Source organism: Mus musculus, chromosome 19 (assembly GCF_000001635.26).
Source record: "Mus musculus strain C57BL/6J chromosome 19, GRCm38.p6 C57BL/6J".
In the NCBI taxonomy this organism is placed as follows: Eukaryota; Metazoa; Chordata; class Mammalia; order Rodentia; family Muridae; genus Mus; species Mus musculus.
In genome coordinates this window covers 59,803,025-59,825,289 of record NC_000085.6, presented here as the reverse complement: position 1 = coordinate 59,825,289, position 22,265 = coordinate 59,803,025, and the positions used below count along the sequence as shown (strand labels likewise).

The 22,265-nt window shown below is 41.5% G+C and overlaps 1 long non-coding RNA gene across 1 annotated transcript in view; it reads left to right on the top strand.

The window, feature by feature from the left end:
* Nucleotides 1-2,617: 2,617 nt before the first annotated feature.
* Gm46662 overlaps nucleotides 2,618-22,265 on the top strand; it is a 62,232-nt gene continuing 42,584 nt past the window's right edge. The window contains exon 1 of the long non-coding RNA XR_001782711.1: nucleotides 2,618-2,724. This is a non-coding gene — a long non-coding RNA (predicted gene, 46662). The remainder of the gene's footprint in view (nucleotides 2,725-22,265) is intronic.

Here is a 22,265-nt window from a genome sequence, read left to right as displayed (position 1 = left end):
AATTTGGGCCAGTCGTTGGACTGCCTTTTCTTCAGTCTCTTCTCCATTGTCATCCCTGCAGTTTTTCTAGACAGGAACGATTCTGGGTCAGAAATTTTGACTGTAGATTAGTAACCCAGTCTACTTAGGGCCCTGTCTATCTACTAGAAGTGGTCTCTTCAAGTTCCCTCTTCCCAGTGTTGGGCATTTTGGCTAAAGTCACCCCAATGAGTCCTGAGAGTCTCTCACCTCCCTGGTCTGTGGCACTCTCTAGGGGGTCCCCCTCCCCCCAGGCTGCTTATTTCTATTCCTTCTTCTGGCCCTCTGGGCTTCTCTCCTGTCCCCCTACCCACTTACCTGATCCCATTCCCCTTTTCCTCTCTCCCTTTCGTTTCCCACCCAGATCTTTCCCTCCCTCTGCCTCCCATGATTATTTTCTTCCCCTTCTAAGTGGGAATGAAGCATCCACAATTGAGCCTTTCTTCTTATTACACTTCTTATAATCTATGGGTTGTATCATGGATATTCTATACTTTTTGGCTAATATTCACTTATCAGTGAGTATATACCATGCATACTCTTTTGGGTTTGAGTTACTTCACTCAGGATGGTATTTTCTAATTCCATCCATCTGCCTGCAAAATTCATGATGTCTTCATTTTTAATAGCTGAATAGTATTCCTTTGTGTAAACAAACCACATGTTCTGTATCCATTATTCAGCTGAGGGACGTCTGGGTTGTTTCTAGCTTCTGGTTATTACAAATAAGGCTGCTATGAACATAGTGGAACATGTGTCCTTGTGGTATAGTAGAGTGCATCTTTTGAGTATATGCCCAAGAGTGGTCCTTGTGTGGTATAGGTATCAGAGTAACTGTGGCTCATAGAATGAATTAGGTAGTGTCCCTTTAGTTTCTATTTTATGGACTAGTTTGAGGAATATTGGTATTAGCTCTTCTTTGAAGGTCTGGTAGAATTCTGCACTAAAACCATCTGGTCCAGGGCTTTTTTTTTTTTTTTAATGGGAGGTTTTGAAGACTATTTCTATTTCCTTAGGGGTATGGGACTGTTTATATGGTTTACCTAATCTTGATTTAACTTTGGTGCGTGGTATCTGTCTAGAAAAATCATCCATTTCATCTAGATTTTTTAGTTTTATGGAGTATAGGCTCTTGTAGTAAGTTCTGATGATCTTTGAAATTTTCTCAGTTTCTGTTGTTATGCCTCCCTGAGTCTACTCTAAATGAATCTCAGTATCTCATGAACTCAGTCATTCCTCACAGTGTGGTAGGGTGAATGTTGCCCCACAAGTACAGAGTGCTTGCCTTTCTTTATGCATGTGCACATGTGTGTCTGTGTCTATGTGTGTATACACTCATGTATGTGCATGTGTGCATGTTCATGAGCATGTGCATGCATGCATGCATATGTCTGTGTACTTATGATTGTGCTCATGTGTGAATGCACACACACGTGTGTGTGTGTGTGTAGGCTAGAAGTTGACATCAGATGTCCTTCTAATTTGTTCTCTACCTTATTTTTGCAGACAGTGTGGATCCTCTTGCTCTGCCTCCCCAATGCTAAGATTACACATGCATTCCCTTAAACCAGCTCTTTTGTGTAAATTTTAGGACAAGGAACTCAGGTTCTCATGCTGACTGAGCTAACTTGCTAGCCTTTATGAGCATTGTTTTGATCCAAAATGGAATGAAAATTCCCATCCACAAGGCCTGCATTCCCAGCCAGGGAGGAGCTCAGCACCAGAATCACTAAGAAGGCAAATGTGAGGTGAAAAGACAAAACAAACAAACAAAAACAGAGAAACACTATACGTTTCCAGTATATTAGTTGGGTCTATAAAAAGCACTTAGAGACCCCCCTTATCATTATTATTATTATTATTATTATTATTATTATTATTATTATTAAATTCCCACTATCTGCTGTGCTTTCATTGTCTGCTACAGCAACACAATCATCTATTTTTCCTCCATTTTTATCTTCTATGAAGAAAAATCAACAATGTAATATCATGTTTCTTCAACACAACTAAACTCATCTTATTAGAGAAAAGTGAAGAAGGAAGTGTCATCTTATTAGAAGTGACATGATGTATATCCAGCCATATGTTTTCAAAGGCATTCTGTCAGTGTTAATCAAAACTCTTCCAAATTTATGAACCTACAGAGCAGCATGTCAACCATATGGGAAATCTCTCCCTTCAATACTGAGAATCTGAATTAATAATAAACATTACTTAGTGAACCTAAATGAGAAAAACACATCAATGTTGAATCTAATAGAAGTGGAAATTTATTAAAAAAAAACTCCCTTGCTGTGTTAATTTTTTTCAGTGTTCATTATTACATTGCTGTGTGCATACTCTGACTCTGTGTGCTCATTTACTGGACAGAGGTGGCTAAAATATATTTCATGATTGCTGCTAAAGTGTCAATTACTATATTTCTCCTGTTGCTCTATATTTTAGAGGAAAATGTTTGACAAAACTGGGGTTGAAAAGAAATCAAAAGGGCTGGGAGATAGTGACAGAAGTGCTTGCTGTGCAAACATGAAGACCTGAGTTCAAATCCCTAGCACCTACATAAAGCCAGTGCCCCTGTATCTATAATTCCAGGGCTCAGTGGCAATGGGAGGTGAAGACAGAGCATTTCTGGAAGCAAAGGAATAGCTGTCCCAGTGAATGAATCCAGCGACAGTGGAAACACTCTGTCTCAAACAGAGGAAGGTAAAGATCTACACATGAGATTTTCCTCTGGCCTCCACACTTGTGCCATGGCATGTTTCTGTGTTCCCACATGAATGCACATGTGTATGTGCACACACAGACACTTGCTTATACACACACACACACACACACACACACACACACACGCACAGACATAAACACATACACACACACACGCACACACGCACATACACACAGACAGACAGACAGACAGACAGACAGACAGAGAATTAGGAAGTTTTTTTTTCTCACTACTCAGTGTTTAAATTCTGCCACAGAGACCTTCCCTAATCTTCACCTGTGAACTTTCTACAGAAAACAATTAGTCTTTCTCAAGCCTAGAAGTCACCCCAGCCCTTTGGTTATCTTAGGATATATTAATATTTCAGAGTCTTATGCTATTTGACTTAGACTATTCATAGCCCCCGATGGATAAGGAGCCTGGTAGGGTCTCAGCAGACAGCCAAGTTCCTCTTAGTTGAAGAAACATCTTTCATTCTTCCATATGGATCTTAAATATGAACTTTCATAAGACTTGGGGGGCAGCCATAATTGGGAACAGGCTTAATATGTGCCAGAAATGTACAGCTGCTGACCATAAACCCAACATAATGGATAGGGGTTAGGAACTGGGCCAGGGGTGGCAGGAAGGAGGAGTTAATCCATCCTTATAGTACGTTCTCCATCACTCAGAGATAATTTGGATGAGGAAGAAGATGGTGATAGCAATGAGGCTGGTGTTGATGGTAGCATCTAGATGGTGCTGTTAAAATAGCAGAAGACTATGAGAATTAATTTATTTTTATTTAAAACAGTTTCATTTTTAAGTAATCTTTCATGAAACACCTCTTAATAACCCACTCTCTTTGGGTGTGGATAGGACTTACTGACTTCTAGCCAATAGATAACAAAGGTGAATGGAATTTCAAGAGGTACTTAAGGTTGACTGTATATGAAAAGAGATTGTCTTGGGTGGATTTGATTTGATGAAGTGAAAACTTGAAAGAGTTCCTTTCTAGCCTTTCTCTGGGAGGAACAATGCGACACTTACACTATGAGGTAAGAAATATTCACTAAAATCCCTGTAATTTCTGAGTAGCCAGGGTGAGTTAAGCATCTTTTGTTGTATTATTTGGCCTTTGTCCCAGGTTCTAGACATAAGGGCTTGTAAGCCTAGGGAGATTCTATGAGATGGAAGTATCTTTGTTGTTCATAGGGACTGTCTTTCATTACTCCAGGATTCATGGCACTGGATTGACTTAGAGAAGAACCACTAGTTAGTCTCAGGATGGGTCTGATAATCAGAACGACCAACTTATTAAAGGGTCACTGACCTCTAAATCTTTGGGAAGGAAATAGAGACCTGGGTAATTAAATCTGATAGAGCTTTTCACAGGACTTGATAGGTTTCTGGTTTGGTGAAAGAATCTGTGTGCAGTAGGTGTCCCTGGGTGGTATTTCCTTTCCTTTGAGCCCTTGCTGACCATGCATTTTATGGCTTTGCACATCAATGTATCCATCCATTAAAATAGATGTGAATGAAGTGCTTTCCTGAGCTCAGTCAATCAAACTATTAAAACTGACAAGGGTGTGGTGGGAACTCCCCAACTTTTTAGTTCATTAGTCCAAAATCACAATGGCCCTGGGCTTGTGATTGATCTCTGAGATGGAACAACCACGTGAGACTGTCTTCAACTGATGGAAGCTGCTGATGTCTCAAAGTATATGGTGTCAGAGAGAATAGAATTATTGGACACCCTTACTTTTGGCCAGCATAGCTCAAAAATAACTTAATGGAGAAAGTGTTCATTTTGGCTCATAGAATAGAGGGATTTCAGTTCAGCATAGTGGGAAAGGTATAGGTATGGGAACACCACTATCAATCTGTGATGGTGACATCATGACACTATAACTGTTCACACTGTGGCTGACCAAGAAACAGAGAACCCAGCACGAAAATAGGGATAGGTATAACCACACCTAGTGACCTGCCTAGAGATCGTTCACAGCCTCTAGTACCTTGCCATAAGCTGGGGAAAAGTCACTTGAAATGTGAGCTTGTAGGAGACATTTCAGAGTCAGGCTGTAACAGTCAGTGTGAGGAAAAATTCCTCACCCATTGGTGTCAGAAGTATTCCAAGTACAAGTGGTTCATAGGGTTTTGTGGCCAGAAATGGCAGGTGGTTGCCGGCAGCTGAGAGCAGCTCTAGCTGAGATATTACAAACCAGGGTCTCAACCCAACATCACCAACAATCTCATGACTTAAAATATTCTGAGCTCCGAGAAGGAAAGAAAACAACTTGGCTATTATCTTGATGGTGCTCTTTAGAACACAGAGCCCGGAGCCCCGGGCTACCTTGCCAGCAGAGTCTTGCCCAACACCCGCAAGGGTCCACACAGGACTCCCCACGGGACCCTAAGACCTCTGGTGAGTGGATCACAGTGCCTGCCCCAATCCAATCGCGCGGAACTTGAGACTGCGGTACATAGGGAAGCAGGCTACCCGGGCTTGATCTGGGGCACAAACCCCTTCCACTCCACTCGAGCCCCGGGCTACCTTGCCAGCTGAGTCGCCTGACACCCGCAAGGGCCCACACAGGATTCCACACGTGATCCTAAGACCTCTAGTGAGTGGAACACAACTTCTGCCAGGAGTCTGGTTCGAACACCAGATATCTGGGTACCTGCCTTGCAAGAAGAGAGCTTGCCTGCAGAGAATACTCTGCCCACTGAAACTAAGGAGAGTGCTACCCTCCAGGTCTGCTCATAGAGGCTAACAGAGTCACCTGAAGAACAAGCTCTTAACAGTGACAACTAAAACAGCTAGCTTCAGAGATTACCAGATGGCGAAAGGCAAACGTAAGAATCCTACTAACAGAAATCAAGACCACTCACCATCATCAGAACGCAGCACTCCCACCCCACCTAGTCCTGGGCACCCCAACACAACCGAAAATCTAGACCCAGATTTAAAAACATTTCTCATGATGATGATAGAGGACATCAAGAAGGACTTTCATAAGTCACTTAAAGATTTACAGGAGAGCACTGCTAAAGAGTTACAGGCTCTTAAAGAAAAGCAGGAAAACACAGCCAAACAGGTGATGGAAATGAACAAAACCATACTAGAACTAAAAGGGGAAGTAGACACAATAAAGAAAACCCAAAGCGAGGCAACGCTGGAGATAGAAACCCTAGGAAAGAGATCTGGAACCATAGATGCGAGCATCAGCAACAGAATACAAGAAATGGAAGAGAGAATCTCAGGTGCAGAAGATTCCATAGAGAACATCGACACAACAGTCAAAGAAAATACAAAATGCAAAAGGATCCTAACTCAAAACATCCAGGTAATCCAGGACACAATGAGAAGACCAAACCTACGGATAATAGGAATTGATGAGAATGAAGATTTTCAACTTAAAGGGCCAGCTAATATCTTCAACAAAATAATAGAAGAAAACTTCCCAAACATAAAAAAAGAGATGCCCATGATCATACAAGAAGCATACAGAACTCCAAATAGACTGGACCAGAAAAGAAATTCCTCCCGACACATAATAATCAGAACAACAAATGCACTAAATAAAGATAGAATATTAAAAGCAGTAAGGGAGAAAGGTCAAGTAACATATAAAGGAAGGCCTATCAGAATTACACCAGACTTTTCACCAGAGACTATGAAAGCCAGAAGAGCCTGGACAGATGTTATACAGACACTAAGAGAACACAAATGCCAGCCCAGGCTACTATACCCGGCCAAACTCTCAATTACCATAGATGGAGAAACCAAAGTATTCCACGACAAAACCAAGTTCACACAATATCTTTCCACGAATCCAGCCCTTCAAAGGATAATAACAGAAAAGAAGCAATACAAGGACGGAAATCACGCCCTAGAACAACCAAGAAAGTAATCATTCAACAAACCAAAAAGAAGACAGCCACAAGAACAGAATGCCAACTCTAACAACAAAAATAAAAGGGAGCAACAATTACTTTTCCTTAATATCTCTTAATATCAATGGACTCAATTCCCCAATAAAAAGACATAGACTAACAGACTGGCTACACAAACAGGACCCAACATTCTGCTGCTTACAGGAAACCCATCTCAGGGAAAAAGACAGACACTACCTCAGAGTGAAAGGCTGGAAAACAATTTTCCAAGCAAATGGACTGAAGAAACAAGCTGGAGTAGCCATTTTAATATCGGATAAAATCGACTTCCAACCCAAAGTTATCAAAAAAGACAAGGAGGGACACTTCATACTCATCAAAGGTAAAATCCTCCAAGAGGAACTCTCAATTCTGAATATCTACGCACCAAATGCAAGGGCAGCCACATTCATTAGAGACACTTTAGTAAAGCTCAAAGCATACATTGCACCTCACACAATAATAGTGGGAGACTTCAACACACCACTTTCTTCAAAGGACAGATCGTGGAAACAGAAACTAAACAGGGACACAGTGAAACTAACAGAAGTTATGAAACAAATGGACCTGACAGATATCTACAGAACATTTTATCCTAAAACAAAAGGATATACCTTCTTCTCAGCACCTCACGGGACCTTCTCCAAAATTGACCATATAATTGGTCACAAAACAGGCCTCAATAGATACAAAAATATTGAAATTGTCCCATGTATCCTATCAGACCACCATGGCCTAAGACTGATCTTCAATAACAACATAAATAATGGAAAGCCAACATTCACGTGGAAACTGAATAACACTCTTCTCAATGATACCTTGGTCAAGGAAGGAATAAAGAAAGAAATTAAAGACTTTTTAGAGTTTAATGAAAATGAAGCCACAACGTACCCAAACCTATGGGACACAATGAAAGCATTTCTAAGAGGGAAACTCATAGCGCTGAGTGCCTCCAAGAAGAAACGGGAGACAGCACATACTAGCAGCTTGACAACACATCTAAAAGCCCTAGAAAAAAAGGAAGCAAATTCACCCAAGAGGAGTAGACGGAAGGAAATAATCAAACTCAGGGGTGAAATCAACCAAGTGGAAACAAGAAGAACTATTCAAAGAATTAACCAAATGAGGAGTTGGTTCTTTGAGAAAATCAACAAGATAGATAAACCCTTAGCTAGACTCACTAAAGGGCACAGGGACAAAATCCTAATTAACAAAATCAGAAATGAAAAGGGAGACATAACAACAGATCCTGAAGAAATCCAAAACACCATCAGATCCTTCTACAAAAGGCTATACTCAACAAAACTGGAAAACCTGGACGAAATGGACAAATTTCTGGACAGATACCAGGTACCAAAGTTGAATCAGGATCAAGTTGACCATCTAAACAGTCCCATATCACCTAAAGAAATAGAAGCAGTTATTAATAGTCTCCCAACCAAAAAAAGCCCAGGACCAGATGGGTTTAGTGCAGAGTTCTATCAGACCTTCAAAGAAGATCTAATTCCAATTCTGCACAAACTATTTCACAAAATAGAAGTAGAAGGTACTCTACCCAACTCATTTTATGAAGCCACTATTACTCTGATACCTAAACCACAGAAAGATCCAACAAAGATAGAGAACTTCAGACCAATTTCTCTTATGAATATCGATGCAAAAATCCTCAATAAAATTCTCGCTAACCGAATCCAAGAACACATTAAAGCAATCATCCATCCTGACCAAGTAGGTTTTATTCCAGGGATGCAGGGATGGTTTAATATACGAAAATCCATCAATGTAATCCATTATATAAACAAACTCAAAGACAAAAACCACATGATCATCTCGTTAGATGCAGAAAAAGCATTTGACAAGATCCAACACCCATTCATGATAAAAGTTTTGGAAAGATCAGGAATTCAAGGCCCATACCTAAACATGATAAAAGCAATCTACAGCAAACCAGTAGCCAACATCAAAGTAAATGGAGAGAAGCTGGAAGCAATCCCACTAAAATCAGGGACTAGACAAGGCTGCCCACTTTCTCCCTACCTTTTCAACATAGTACTTGAAGTATTAGCCAGAGCAATTCGACAACAAAAGGAGATCAAGGGGATACAAATTGGAAAAGAGGAAGTCAAAATATCACTTTTTGCAGATGATATGATAGTATATATAAGTGACCCTAAAAATTCTACCAGAGAACTCCTAAACCTGATAAACAGCTTCGGTGAAGTAGCTGGATATAAAATAAACTCAAACAAGTCAATGGCCTTTCTCTATACAAAGAATAAACAGGCTGAGAAAGAAATTAGGGAAACAACACCCTTCTCAATAGTCACAAATAATATAAAATATCTTGGCGTGACTCTAACTAAGGAAGTGAAAGATCTGTATGATAAAAACTTCAAATCTCTGAAGAAAGAAATTAAGGAAGATCTCAGAAGATGGAAAGATCTCCCATGCTCATGGATTGGCAGGATCAACATTGTAAAAATGGCTATCTTGCCAAAAGCAATCTACAGATTCAATGCAATCCCCATCAAAATTCCAACTCAATTCTTCAACGAATTGGAAGGAGCAATTTGCAAATTTGTCTGGAATAACAAAAAACCTAGGATAGCAAAAAGTCTTCTCAAGGATAAAAGAACTTCTGGCGGAATCACCATGCCAGACCTAAAGCTTTACTACAGAGCAATTGTGATAAAAACTGCATGGTACTGGTATAGAGACAGACAAGTAGACCAATGGAATAGAATTGAAGACCCAGAAATGAACCCACACACCTATGGTCACTTGATCTTCGACAAGGGAGCTAAAACCATCCAGTGGAAGAAAGACAGCATTTTCAACAATTGGTGCTGGCACAACTGGTTGTTATCGTGTAGAAGAATGCGAATCGATCCATACTTATCTCCTTGTACTAAGGTCAAATCTAAGTGGATCAAGGAACTTCACATAAAACCAGAGACACTGAAACTTATAGAGGAGAAAGTGGGGAAAAGCCTTGAAGATATGGGCACAGGGGAAAAATTCCTGAACAGAACAGCAATGGCTTGTGCTGTAAGATCGAGAATTGACAAATGGGACCTAATGAAACTCCAAAGTTTCTGCAAGGCAAAAGACACCATCAATAAGACAAAAAGACCACCAACAGATTGGGAAAGGATCTTTACCTATCCTAAATCAGATAGGGGACTAATATCCAACATATATAAAGAACTCAAGAAGGTGGACTTCAGAAAATCAAATAACCCCATTAAAAAATGGGGCTCAGAACTGAACAAAGAATTCTCACCTGAGGAATACCGAATGGCAGAGAAGCACTTGAAAAAATGTTCAACATCCTTAATCATCAGGGAAATGCAAATCAAAACAACCCTGAGATTCCACCTCACACCAGTCAGAATGGCTAAGATCAAAAATTCAGGTGACAGCAGATGCTGGCGAGGATGTGGAGAAAGAGGAACACTCCTCCATTGTTGGTGGGATTGCAGGCTTGTACAACCACTCTGGAAATCAGTCTGTCGGTTCCTCAGAAAACTGGACATAGTACTACCGGAGGATCCAGCAATACCTCTCCTGGGCATATATCCAGAAGATGCCCCAACAGGTAAGAAGGACACATGCTCCACTATGTTCATAGCAGCCTTATTTATAATAGCCAGAAGCTGGAAAGAACCTAGATGCCCCTCAACAGAGGAATGGATACAGAAAATGTGGTACATCTACACAATGGAGTACTACTCAGCTATTAAAAAGAATGAATTTATGAAATTCCTAGCCAAATGGATGGACCTGGAGGGCATCATCCTGAGTGAGGTAACACATTCACAAAGAAATTCACACAATATGTATTCACTGATAAGTGGATATTAGCCCCAAACCTAGGATACCCAAGATATAAGATATAATTTGCTAAACACATGAAACTCAAGAAGAATGAAGACTGAAGTGTGGACACTATGCCCCTCCTTAGATTTGGGAACAAAACACCCATGGAAGGAGTTACAGAGACGGAGTTTGGAGCTGAGATGAAAGGATGGACCATGTAGAGACTGCCATATCCAGGGATCCACCCCATAATCAGCATCCAAACGCTGACACCATTGCATACACTAGCAAGATTTTATTGAAAGGACGCAGATGTAGCTGTCTCTTGTGAGACTATGCCGGGGCCCAGCAAACACAGAAGTGGATGCTCACAGTCAGCTAATGGATGGATCATAGGGCTCCCAATGGAGGAGCTAGAGAAAGTAGCCAAGGAGCTAAAGGGATCTGCAACCCTATAGGTGGAACAACATTATGAGCTAACCAGTACCCCGGAGCTCTTGACTCTAGCTGCATATATATCAAAAGATGGCCTAGTCGGCCATCACTGGAAAGAGAGGCCCATTGGACTTGCAAACTTTATATGCCCCAGTACAGGGGAACACCAGGGCCAAAAAGGGGGAGTGGGTGGGCAGGGGAGTGGGGGTGGGTGGATATGGGGGACTTTTGGTATAGCATTGGAAATGTAAATGAGTTAAATACCTAATAAAAAATGGAAAAAAAAAAAAGAAAAGAAACTTTAAAAAAAAAAAAAAAAAAGAACACAGAGCCCATCTAAGCTAGACTAGAAGCCTGAGCCTCAGAGATGGAGTTATAAGAAACATGTACTCTACCAAAGATGTGAAATTCATGGTAATTCACCATGTAACCAATGTCCTTATATGGAGCGCAATCAAATTAATATGGAGATTATAGATCCAGGAATATGGTAATGAATTTAGTGAGGAAGGGCATAACTTTGTTTTCAATTTACAAGTGTAAAATATTTTAAGCAACAAATTGATCATCAGCTGTTCTAAGATCACAGACAACCAAACAAAAGAATGGTTTTGCTAATTTTTTTCCAGAGACTCTTATTCCCAGAAGGAATGCTCTAAGTTCTTTGAGTTAGTTGCTGGGTATTAAAAGGTTTCAAAGGTGCTTTGAAGAGACTCTAAAGATTTATTTATTTATTATTATATGTAAGTACACTCTAGCTGTCTTCAGACACACCAGAAGAGGGAGTCAGATCTTGTTACGGATGGTTGTGAGCCACCATGTGGTTGCTGGGATTTGAACTCTGGACCTTCGGAAGAGCAGTCGGGTGCTCTTACCCACTGAGCCATCTCACCAGCCCCTTGAAGAGACTCTAATGGGTATCCTGGAGTTGGCAGCCATTGTGTGTCCCGTCTTGGGAAGAAAACTATCCCTCCTCAGTCTACTGAATCTATTGCATGTAGTATTAGAGTCTAATTGCTGCAAGATAAACTCTTAAAATGGGCTTTAGACATGCCAATGGCATGACCATGTGAATGGGGGTAAGAAAAATAGACTAAATCAATGGTGAATGTGCAGGTAAAATGATCTAGTCTGGAAGTTCTGGTGGGAATCCCAGAGGCTGTTAGCTGAACACAAAGCAATGGTCAGGCCCCTCTTCTCAAATCTACCTATTTCCTATCACAGCTGCATGAACGGTCTTTCCTTCCCCTTTCCCATATTCAGGGTTAATGATTTTTTCCCTGCATTAGAAAGATGGGCTTAAATTGTCAGCCAAAAGCCTTTCCTGGCTAACATAGAACATACCTAAAGATTTAAGAATCTAGAGCCACAGGCAATGAATGGTAGATGTGTCTTGAAATATATTTAGGAATCTTCTGTTGCCACCATAGAAATCTCCAGGAAGATCTTCAACGAATTGAGTAAAGCAATTTTGGGGAAATACCATTTGAGCATTGGCTTGGAGGCTCTGACTGTGAAGAAGAAATAGCTATCCATGCTAAGGAACTGTGTAAGCCAATGTCAGGCTTGCGATGCTGCAATAACAGACATTACTAACATCTTAGCACAGCACAGGGGGTATTTCTAGTAATGCTTCTAAATCATCTTGATTTGACCTGAGTGGTTTGGTGTCCATCTTCCAGGTCTTTTCCTGTATCCCTAGTCATATTCGTAGATGGAACTTCAAACATCCAGTGATTGATGAAGGAAAAAAAAATTAAACCATGCATTTGACTCTTAAAGCTTTCAGTAATGCATGGTATCTAGGTTGAATATGAATTTCAACCAGCCACTTTAATGCTTATAAGATATTTGTCTCAGCACTATCAATACATCTGAATGCTAAACTATGAAATAGCAGGAAATTGTGCGTGTTTCTTCTATTTGTATTTTATGGGTTAGGGCATGTAGTTTCATGTAGTTCAGTGAGTCAGGGAAGGATGGTCCTGTATTAAGAAGGACGTGCTATTTGACTTTCCATCGCCAACAGAAAGAACATTTTATTTCTTTCAAAACTTTCAGTTCATGTTCACTTGGCTCCATTACTGCAGGACAAGGCAAAGCATTACAGCAGGAGGTTATGGTGGAACATGCCTGCTTACTTCATAGTGGCCAAGAAGCAGATTAAGATACAGGAAGAGTCCATATTACTATATATTGGGCAGCCGCACCTTTTTTCAAGACATGGCCTTACTATGCAGCCTTGGCGGGCCCGGTGCTTACTATGTAAGAGCAGGATAGCATTGAACTCACAGAGATCCACCCAGCTCTACCTCCACAGTGCCCAAACTACTTGGCCTTGTGATTCTTTTTTTTTTTTTTGGATTATCTATTAATGTGTTTGTGCTGAATATAATCACATTGTTATTACCCAAGGTAGTCTATAGTCTTGGCATTTCTTTTTTAAAAAATGAGTTTAAAATTGTAACTGTTAGGAGCCATAGAGATGTCTCAGTGTAAGAAGAGTACTTGATGCATAAGCATGTAGACCTGAGTTCAAATCCCCACAACCCATATAAAAGCTGGTGTATTTGTGGATACCTCTAACCCCAGCATTAGGTATAGATCTTGGGAGCTTATAGTTAGTCAGTCTGGCTGAAACATCAGGTTCCAAGTCCAGTGAGAGTCTTTGTCTCAAAAACATAAGTTAGACTGTGATAGGACAGGATACCCAGCATCCTCCCCTGGCTTCCACACGTCTCCACACACATATACAGCTCAGTAGTAAGAGTGCAGGCTTGGCATGTGTTCTGATCCTCACGTCTACCAACTGTTACCATATCACAGATGGATTAAAAAGTTTAACAAAATGTCCTTGTATCTGAGCCAGTTGGGAGCCACTTAGGCAGTGCTAGGCCCGACTCAGTGTGTGGCTCATCCAGATATCTGTCTCAGGTAGCTTCACAAATCACGTAGATTGATAATGCTGAGACAAACATCTTGTGACTATTCAAGTGGCTAATTGAAACTTATACTTCACCTTGGTGGAATATATGACTGAAGCCACCTTATAAATTAGACACAATAGTTTCTTTTACCCATCAATTTCTCCCATATATTCCAGAGTATAAAGTGGCTTTTGAAACTTCAAAGCAAGAGAAACATACTCCTTATGCTAAAGAAACAAGTAACTTCTCTGTGCCTGCTTTTGCTGACATCAGTTGCCAATAAATATCTCATGCACCTTAATCCCTGTGGCCAGCTCAGGAAAACGAATCTGAACGAAGAGGTTAGCATTTTCTGAATGTCCACCTGTATTCGAGGCTCTGCTGGGGAAAATGGGGCGGTGGGGGGTGGTGGTGGAGAGGATCTTTGTTCTTAAATCTTTTAAGAAATATTCCATCATGTTATTTTCTTTCTGCTTTTGAATGTGCCCTGCCTCCAGCTCCTTTCATTGGTGTGGGCTGAAAAGATGTTGAATTCACTCAGTATATTCTGAAGGACACTCCCCCTGCACCTGTTCCTTTCTTCTGTTAAAGATCAGCCACAAAGGAATAGAGTGTGAGGAGGAGAGTTCTCAGCTCTCTCCCCTGATTACTACTTCCTCAGCCTCTGGAATTTTCTTACACTATTGGTTATGCCATATGATATCCTGCAGAAGTCCAGCACCCCCGAGAATTTTCCCTAGGCTTGGAGTTTGCCATCCACCTGCAAGCTGCTTCATGACTAAAGGCTAGTCAGTGTTCTTATCTTGGGTGGCAATTTACTGTTGTGGAAGAAAAAAAAAGTTGCCTCGGATCTAGTAGGAAAGAACAGCCCCATGAAATTGGCATCTTTGAAAAAAAATTCCTGCATCAGACGAAAGCAAAGAATTTCCCAAATTCAACTGGCCGTTCCACAAAGGAAAAAAAAAGTGGAAAACAACTTAAGCCTCCAGTGCAGGTGTGCTGGCAAAACTTTCTACATAACTTTCATGTGCCTCCTGTGCCAAGTGCAAAGAAAAAAAGAAGAAAAGGAGGAAAAAAAGGAAATAAAGTAAAAATGTTTGTACTGAGGGGTGTTGAGCAGCGAAGAGGCACCTTCAGGAATGTTCTCTAAATTCCTTTAACATTTCTAGTTCTTATTTCTGATTGCAAAAGTGATCTAACGTTCTGAAAAGATTTGAAAATTCCAAACAGTATCATCAACAACTATAAAGACATTCCTCCCCCAAGTCATCATACCAGTAAGAGATAACTCTTAATTTTTATATGTGTAGTTTACAACACTCTTCCTATGCATAAAAGACAGACATTTAAATTAAAGTTGTGTTATATTACATTTTGTCTTTTGAATACAGGATCTAGGACCACAGATTGCACTTGATTTAGTTTATTGTACAAATAACCAAGATTTGTTCTTGGCATTGAGCAGACAAACACCCAGAGTGGTATGTTAAAAGTGTTCAAAATCAATATCAATCTATCAATTTCTGGTTGTTTTTAAATTGCTCTCATTCTTTGTATTTTAATTTTTAATACTTTAAATTCTATGACTGATAAGATGACATTTAAGATATGCTATAGTTCTAAATGCGTCTTGACAAAACTACTTGACAAAATACACATACTTTACTGTGATTCTTTTTTTTTTTATATCAATTCAAAGACGTTTATTTGCTTATATGGAGAAAAATAGAAGAAACGGTATTAAATGCTATTGTGTTTGCCTATCTTAGAATGGCCTCTGTTGATTCATTTGACACTTTAAGCTTGAATTTCATTTCACCTGAAACAAATATTTGATCTGTGCTCAGTTTTTATTGATGACAATTTTGCTTCTACTGACACTTTAAAGATGCTTCAGGGTATTTTCTTTGGAGGGGGGGTGTATGGGATATGTCTTATAGAGTGAGGGAGTTTGGTTTTTAGCATTATCAGAGATCCTGGCCCCTGAAGAGGTACCTAATTCCCTTTGCTACTGATGGGAGTTGCACAGTAGCATGGTGTTTCTGTGCTGTGCTTGCTGCTACTGTCTCTGGAATTTGTCTTTTAAGATCCTTCAGCTCATCAGTTTGGTCCTAGAAAAGAGGTTTTGTTTCTGTTTTTCTCAGTTCCAACATCCATGCAAATGGTAGCTTCTTAGGATTCCCTGAAATTGTGCAGAATCGTTTGCTTGGTTGATAGTTGAAGGGGTGAGCGTGCACATATGCATGTGTGAATATGTGTGCACCTGTGAGCTCTAACTCTACCCCAGTCACACTTTCCATTCCTTTCTCCCCATCTTCACTTTCTCCTGATGTTAAAGAAGCAATAGGTAGAAGAAAATTACCTCACCCTGGACAGCTGTCTTCCAACTTACCTCCTGCTGTGAGGTTGTGAAGGAGAAAGCATCTTCTCTGGGGGTTCTGTTAGAGCCAGGGAAGAAAGAAGAAGATACACACACACTGCTGGTGGTGCTAAAGAAGTCTGACTTTCAGTGTCTGGCTGGGAGGGTGGGAGGGGATGGTGTCAGTTAGAAAAATATGTAAGCCAGGGTTGTGTGCTGGGGCTGAAGGGAAATTTGAGAGTCCATGTTCTACTGTCCAATGAGTAATAAGTTTCAAGGACACAGGGAACTCCATGCAAATGGTTCCAGGATAGGGAGAAGTAGGCAAAAAACTAGGGAGGGGAAAGGGGCCCCTTCTTTACCTCTCTTGCCAGTACAGGTACTGTACTGAAGCCAGGGGAAGGCTGATCACCAGAGAATTGTCCAGCTGCCACAATGCTATCGGCTTTAGAGTGTTCATCTCTTTTTTACAGTTAATTTATTTATTCACTTTACATCACAATCACTGCACCGTCCCAGTGATTTCCCTCACAAGTCCCTCCCTCCACCTCTCCCCTTCTCCTCTGAGGCCCACCATGGAGGGTATTCCCCCACCCTGGCATATCATGTCTCTGTAGGGCTAGGCACATCCTCTCTCACTGAGACCAAACAAGGCAGTCCAGCTAGAAGAACATATCCCATACAGAAGCAGCAGTAGGATAGCTCCTGCTCCAGTTGTTCAGGACCCACATAAAGACTGAACTGCACATTGGCTGCATATGTACAGGGGGCTTAGGTCTAGCCCATGTATGTTCTTTGCTCTTTGGTTGGTGGTTTAGTCGCTGAGAGCTCTCAAAGGTCCAGGTTAGTTGACTTTGTTGTCTTCCTATAGAGTTCCTATCCCCTTTGGATCCCTCAATCTTTCCCCCAACTCTTCCATAAGAGTCCACATGCTCCATCTAATGTTTGGCTATGGGTATCTGCATCTGTTTAAGTCATCTACTGGGTGGAGCCTCTCAGAAGACACTTATGCTAGGCTCTTGTCTGCAAGCATAACAGAATATCATTAGAATGGGATTGGTGCTTGCCCATGGGAAGGGCCGCAAGTCAGGTTGGTTATTGCTTGGCTATTCTTTGCACATTTCGTGTAGAAAGGACAAAGTTTGGGTGGAAAGTTTTCTGTGTGGCTGATGTCTTTATCCCTCCTCCACTGGGGTTCTTGCCTGGCTGCAGGAGTGGCCTCATCAGGTTCCAGGTCTTCACTGCTATACATCTCAGCTAATGTCACCCCCATAGACTCCTGAGAGCCTCCCCATCCCAGATTTCTGGCATGTCCTAGAGATGCCCCCACCCCACCCCCACCAACTGCAGATTTCCATTCATTCTCCTGGCCCTCTGACTCTCTTCTGTCTCTCCCCACACCTGATCCTGACTTCTCCCATTCCCTTCCTCACCCCCTCTACCACCCAGTTCCCTCCCTCCCTCTGCCTCCTATGACTATTTTATTCTCCCTTCTAAATGTGATTCAAGCATCCTTGCTTGGGCCTTTGTTCTTGTTTAACTTCTCTGGGTCTGTGGGATGTATCATTGGTGTCCTGTATGTGGCTAATATCCACTTATAAATGAGTACATACCACGCATGTCCTTTTGGGTATGGGTTACCTCACTCAGGATAGTATTTTCTAGTTCCATTTATTTGCCTGAAAAATTCATGATATCCTTGTTTTTAGAGGCTGAATAGTATTACATTGTGTAGATGAACCACATTTTCTGTATCTGTTCTCTAATTGGGGGACATCTGGGTTGTTTCCAGCTATGGGTATTAAGAATAAAGCTGCTATAAACATTGTGGAGCATGTGTCCTTATGGTATAGTAGAGCATCTTTTGGGTATATGCCCAGGAGTGGTATAGCTAGGTCTTCAGGTAGAACTATTTCCAATTTTCTGAGAACCACCAGATTGATTTCCAGAGTGGTTGTACAAGTTGACACTCCCACCAGCAATGGAGGAGTGTTCCTCTTCCTCCACATCCTCCCCAGCATGTGCTGTTGCTTGAGGTTTTGATCTTAGCCATTCTTATGAGTATAAGATGGAATCTCAGAGTCGTTTTGATTTGCATTTCCCTGATGTCTAAGGAAGTTGAACATTTCTTTAAATGCTCCTTGGCCATTATACAAACGATAGGTGGGCAGAGAAAGAAATCAGGGAAAGTGCACCCTTCACAATAACTACAAATAATATAAAATATCTTGGTGTAACTCTAGCCAAGCAAGTGAAAGAGGCCCGTGCGACAAGAATGTCAAGGCTCTGAAAAAAGAAGTTGAAGAATGGAAGTATCTCCCAGGTTCATGGATCAGCAGTATTAACATAGTGAAAATGGCCATCTTACCAAAAGCAATCTACACATTCATCTCACTACCCATCATTATTTCAACATATTTTTTTTACAGACCTTGAAAGAGAAATTCTCAACTTCATATGGAAAAACAAACACCCAGGATTGTAACTTTAATTTTTCTAAAGCCTACCTTTAGTGGTGGTTCTTAAATACTTTAACCTTCCTTCTAACCCACCACCCACTAGATGTAGTGGAAAAGAAAGGATACAGAGGAAGTAGACCTATTTAGAAATAGTCCTTTGGAATAAATCCCATCTATGTGGTAAGGAAACCAGCAGCTCACTTCATAGGCCAGCAACAGCAGCTTGATACTGCAAACTCTTCATAGATATACCAGCAGTCCAGTTCAGGAGTGTCGAGATAACAGCAGTGGTGGCAGGACCTAGCAGAGACAGCCATGCCTCAGAGAAATTGGCAGGAGTCAGCAGGAGGGACCAGGGCCAACAGGAACACTGGGAGAAGTTCTCAGCTGTACCTCTCTCAACGAAGTGAAGATCAGGAAAGAGTAAGGACCACGAAGCTTTGCACAGCTAGCTCTATAAGCAAAACTCATGCTCGTTTCACATCCATTGATTCCTATTTATGCTCCCTCCAAATACCACATGTTCTCCATGGTTCTTGCCTCACCACATGTCTTGCCTCAGAACACGAGTATGACTTAGCAAAACTCCACCTGAGTCTGTATCAGCTGACATCACTCTAATTGGCCCAAGTCCTCAGAAGTGGCAACGATGGACTTTGTGTGTTGCTCTAGTACATAAGCAGCTTTGGCATGTCACTGAAGCATTTTCCATGAACATAGGTTTCAAAATCATCATTGCAATAGCTCTGCGGCTCCCTGCTCTACTGATGGGTCATAATGTTTCTCTAACCTGATCCCTGTATGCTGTGCACTTAGCTTGCCTTACTGTGGGGAGCACAATGAGGTGGGGAGCATGCTTGTGCCCCATCAAGCACTCAGCCTGGGTGTGTCATTGGAAGGGGCCTGGAGTAGCCACACCATTGTACTACTGACCCAGAACTTGTCCTAGCCTTTCACCATCTCCCTGGGAGCACAAGGGATCTGGTCTCCTTATATGTGCTAGAAGAGGCCAGGGGCAGGCTCAAAACATTACCAGTTTTTGGACAGGCATGAGGAATAAAGTACATAGCTTCTACATAGTGAAGTGGGTCCTGGGAAACTAAATCTGTCCAAAGCATAACACAAATGTCTCCAAAATGCTGGACAGGTAGCCCCATAGCCAGTATTGATGAGAGGCTACCTTGGCCATGCTTTGACTGACATGGAAGGGGTATATCGTGAAGGAGAAGGTGGGCATTGTATGGGTGACATCACTGTGAAAAGCTGAGAGGCTGCCTTATTATCTAGGAAGTAAATATCATGAAGAAGTTGTTTTTGCATAATCACGGGAGAGGGGATAATTATTTTCCCCTTTACAGTTTCCTCAGTTTATCCTTTGCACTCACAGGAAGTCATCCACATTTCCTCTCAGAATCTCCAGCCCCTGCCAGAATGTTTGCATGGACTAGGAAATCCAACAATGAATTTATTGGTGTTCAAAGAGAAACTGATAGAGTGGGAACCGAACTTATATTCAAAGGGATATTTATGAAGCATTCAGAGCTCTGAGTAATGTGCTCCAAGCTGTGTGCCCTTAACAACTGGATATGGGTCACCGTGTCTCCACAGGCAAGTGAGCCTTATTCAAACTCTTCAACATCTGTTTCTACATAGTCCTTCCCATTTGTCCTCCAAAGCCTGGACAATTGTCACGTCCCATTACCTCCCAGCCTCTACTGGCACCTTCTCTTCTAAGTCATATCATATTTCCATGACAAAAGCTTTTCTAGCCCCCTATCAAGTAAACAAGACGACCTCCGTATTCATGTTTTCTGAATGTGCTTTTTCAAACCTCAGTACTTTCCTTCCACTGGCTCCTTATCAAATCACCCCTAATGTCCCACACTGCAGCCACACAAACAGCTCCCTGGGGCCTGAGCACATCTCACAGGCTGAACCTTTCCCCTTGATCTTGCTTTTCAAGTGCATGTGGTGTTTCTACCAACTGTTCTTGCTGCGATTGTCAACCTGACCCGACCCAGACATCTGGGAAGATGGAATCTTAACTGAGAAGATGCCTCTATAAAATTGGCTTGTACACAAGCCCATGATGGTATTTTCTTAATTGGTGATTGATGTAAGGCCCAACCATGGTAGGACAAACCCCTGTGCAAGTGCTCTTGATTTGTATCAGAAAGCAATCTGAGGGAGCAAGCCAGAAAGCAGTGTTCCTCCACTACCAGGTTCCCACTCTGCTACCAGGTTCCTGCTCTACTTGAGTTCCTGCCCTGACATCCCTCAGTGATACATTGTTATTGGAAATGTAAGATGAAATCAACCTTTTCATCCCCAAGTTGCCTTGGGTCATATTTTATCACAGCAATAGAAACCCTTAGACACCACCTAGAGTGTAACAGCTGCTTGGGATCTTCTCCTTCCTTCTCATAGCCTTCCTTCTTCAACACTGTCATAGCCTTAGCCTGTCAAACTCAAAGCTCCTTATCCCAGACCCCTTTACACCCTTATGGATACCACATTTAGTGTGTGCATGTGCATGCATGTGTATGCATGTGTGCGTGCATGCACTGTGAATTCCTGAAGTTTACAGTTCACCCTTTCTCACTAGAGTCTGGTTCATCCTCTCACCAGCAGCACTGAACTTGCCATGCATCATTCATAGAACTGAATATAATCTCTGGGTCACAGTTTCACCTGTAGCCATAATCACAGCTCTTTCTTTCCCAGTGTCCATGTTCTGCTCCCAGATTAAGCTGAAAAACAAATACAGAGTTAAATCTTCCCCCACACAGAGGCCCATAGTTTTACTTTCATAAAGAAGAAAACTCTTGATTATGTTTCTGAGTGACAGATGACCCATCAGCTAAAGTAGAAAAAGAAAAGATGCCCTTGTGGCACGAGTCAGGGAGGCTCAACGTGGCCTGAATGCCAACCAGGGGACCTGTGTCCCAATCAGACTTGTGATCCCCACACGCAGGACAATGTGGGTTTGACCTCAGCAGAAATCAGGTCTGCTCAACATGTCCATGATGATAGCAAACATATGGAATTGATTAAATGAATAAATAACCCTACTTAGTTTTGCATAAGAATATGTGGTACTCGGGTCAAAGATAATCCCTAATTTTTCTATGCATAATAGATTCCAAAGTGTAAACATCACCAGTAGCCTGAACCAAACTAGAGGCTTTAAGTCAACAGTCAAAGGTGTGATTGTAAACTCAGAAATATCGACAGTGTTTGTGAATATCACTTCTCTGAATTAGGTGAGAGGTCCCAGCTGATGTGGATGTCTTTCTGACATCTCAGCATCAGGCTGTTTGTCAGCCTCAGTCTTCCTCCTAGGTCTCAACTGAAGAGGATATCTCTTGATTTCCCTCTCCCCTCTTTTAATTTATAAAGCTGGATCAGAATCAGAAAATCCATTGGAAAAGCTCCTCATTCCTTGAAATGTCTTCTGGAGTTATTTCTCAACTTTGACACTGCAGATATTAAAATTGGTTAAAGGTGATCTCTGTTGATTTTTAATTTTATTTCACTCTTTTACTTCCTGAGAGTTAGAGCAATTCTCCAGTGATGGCAGGCTTGGGTTTGTTAGTAGGGCA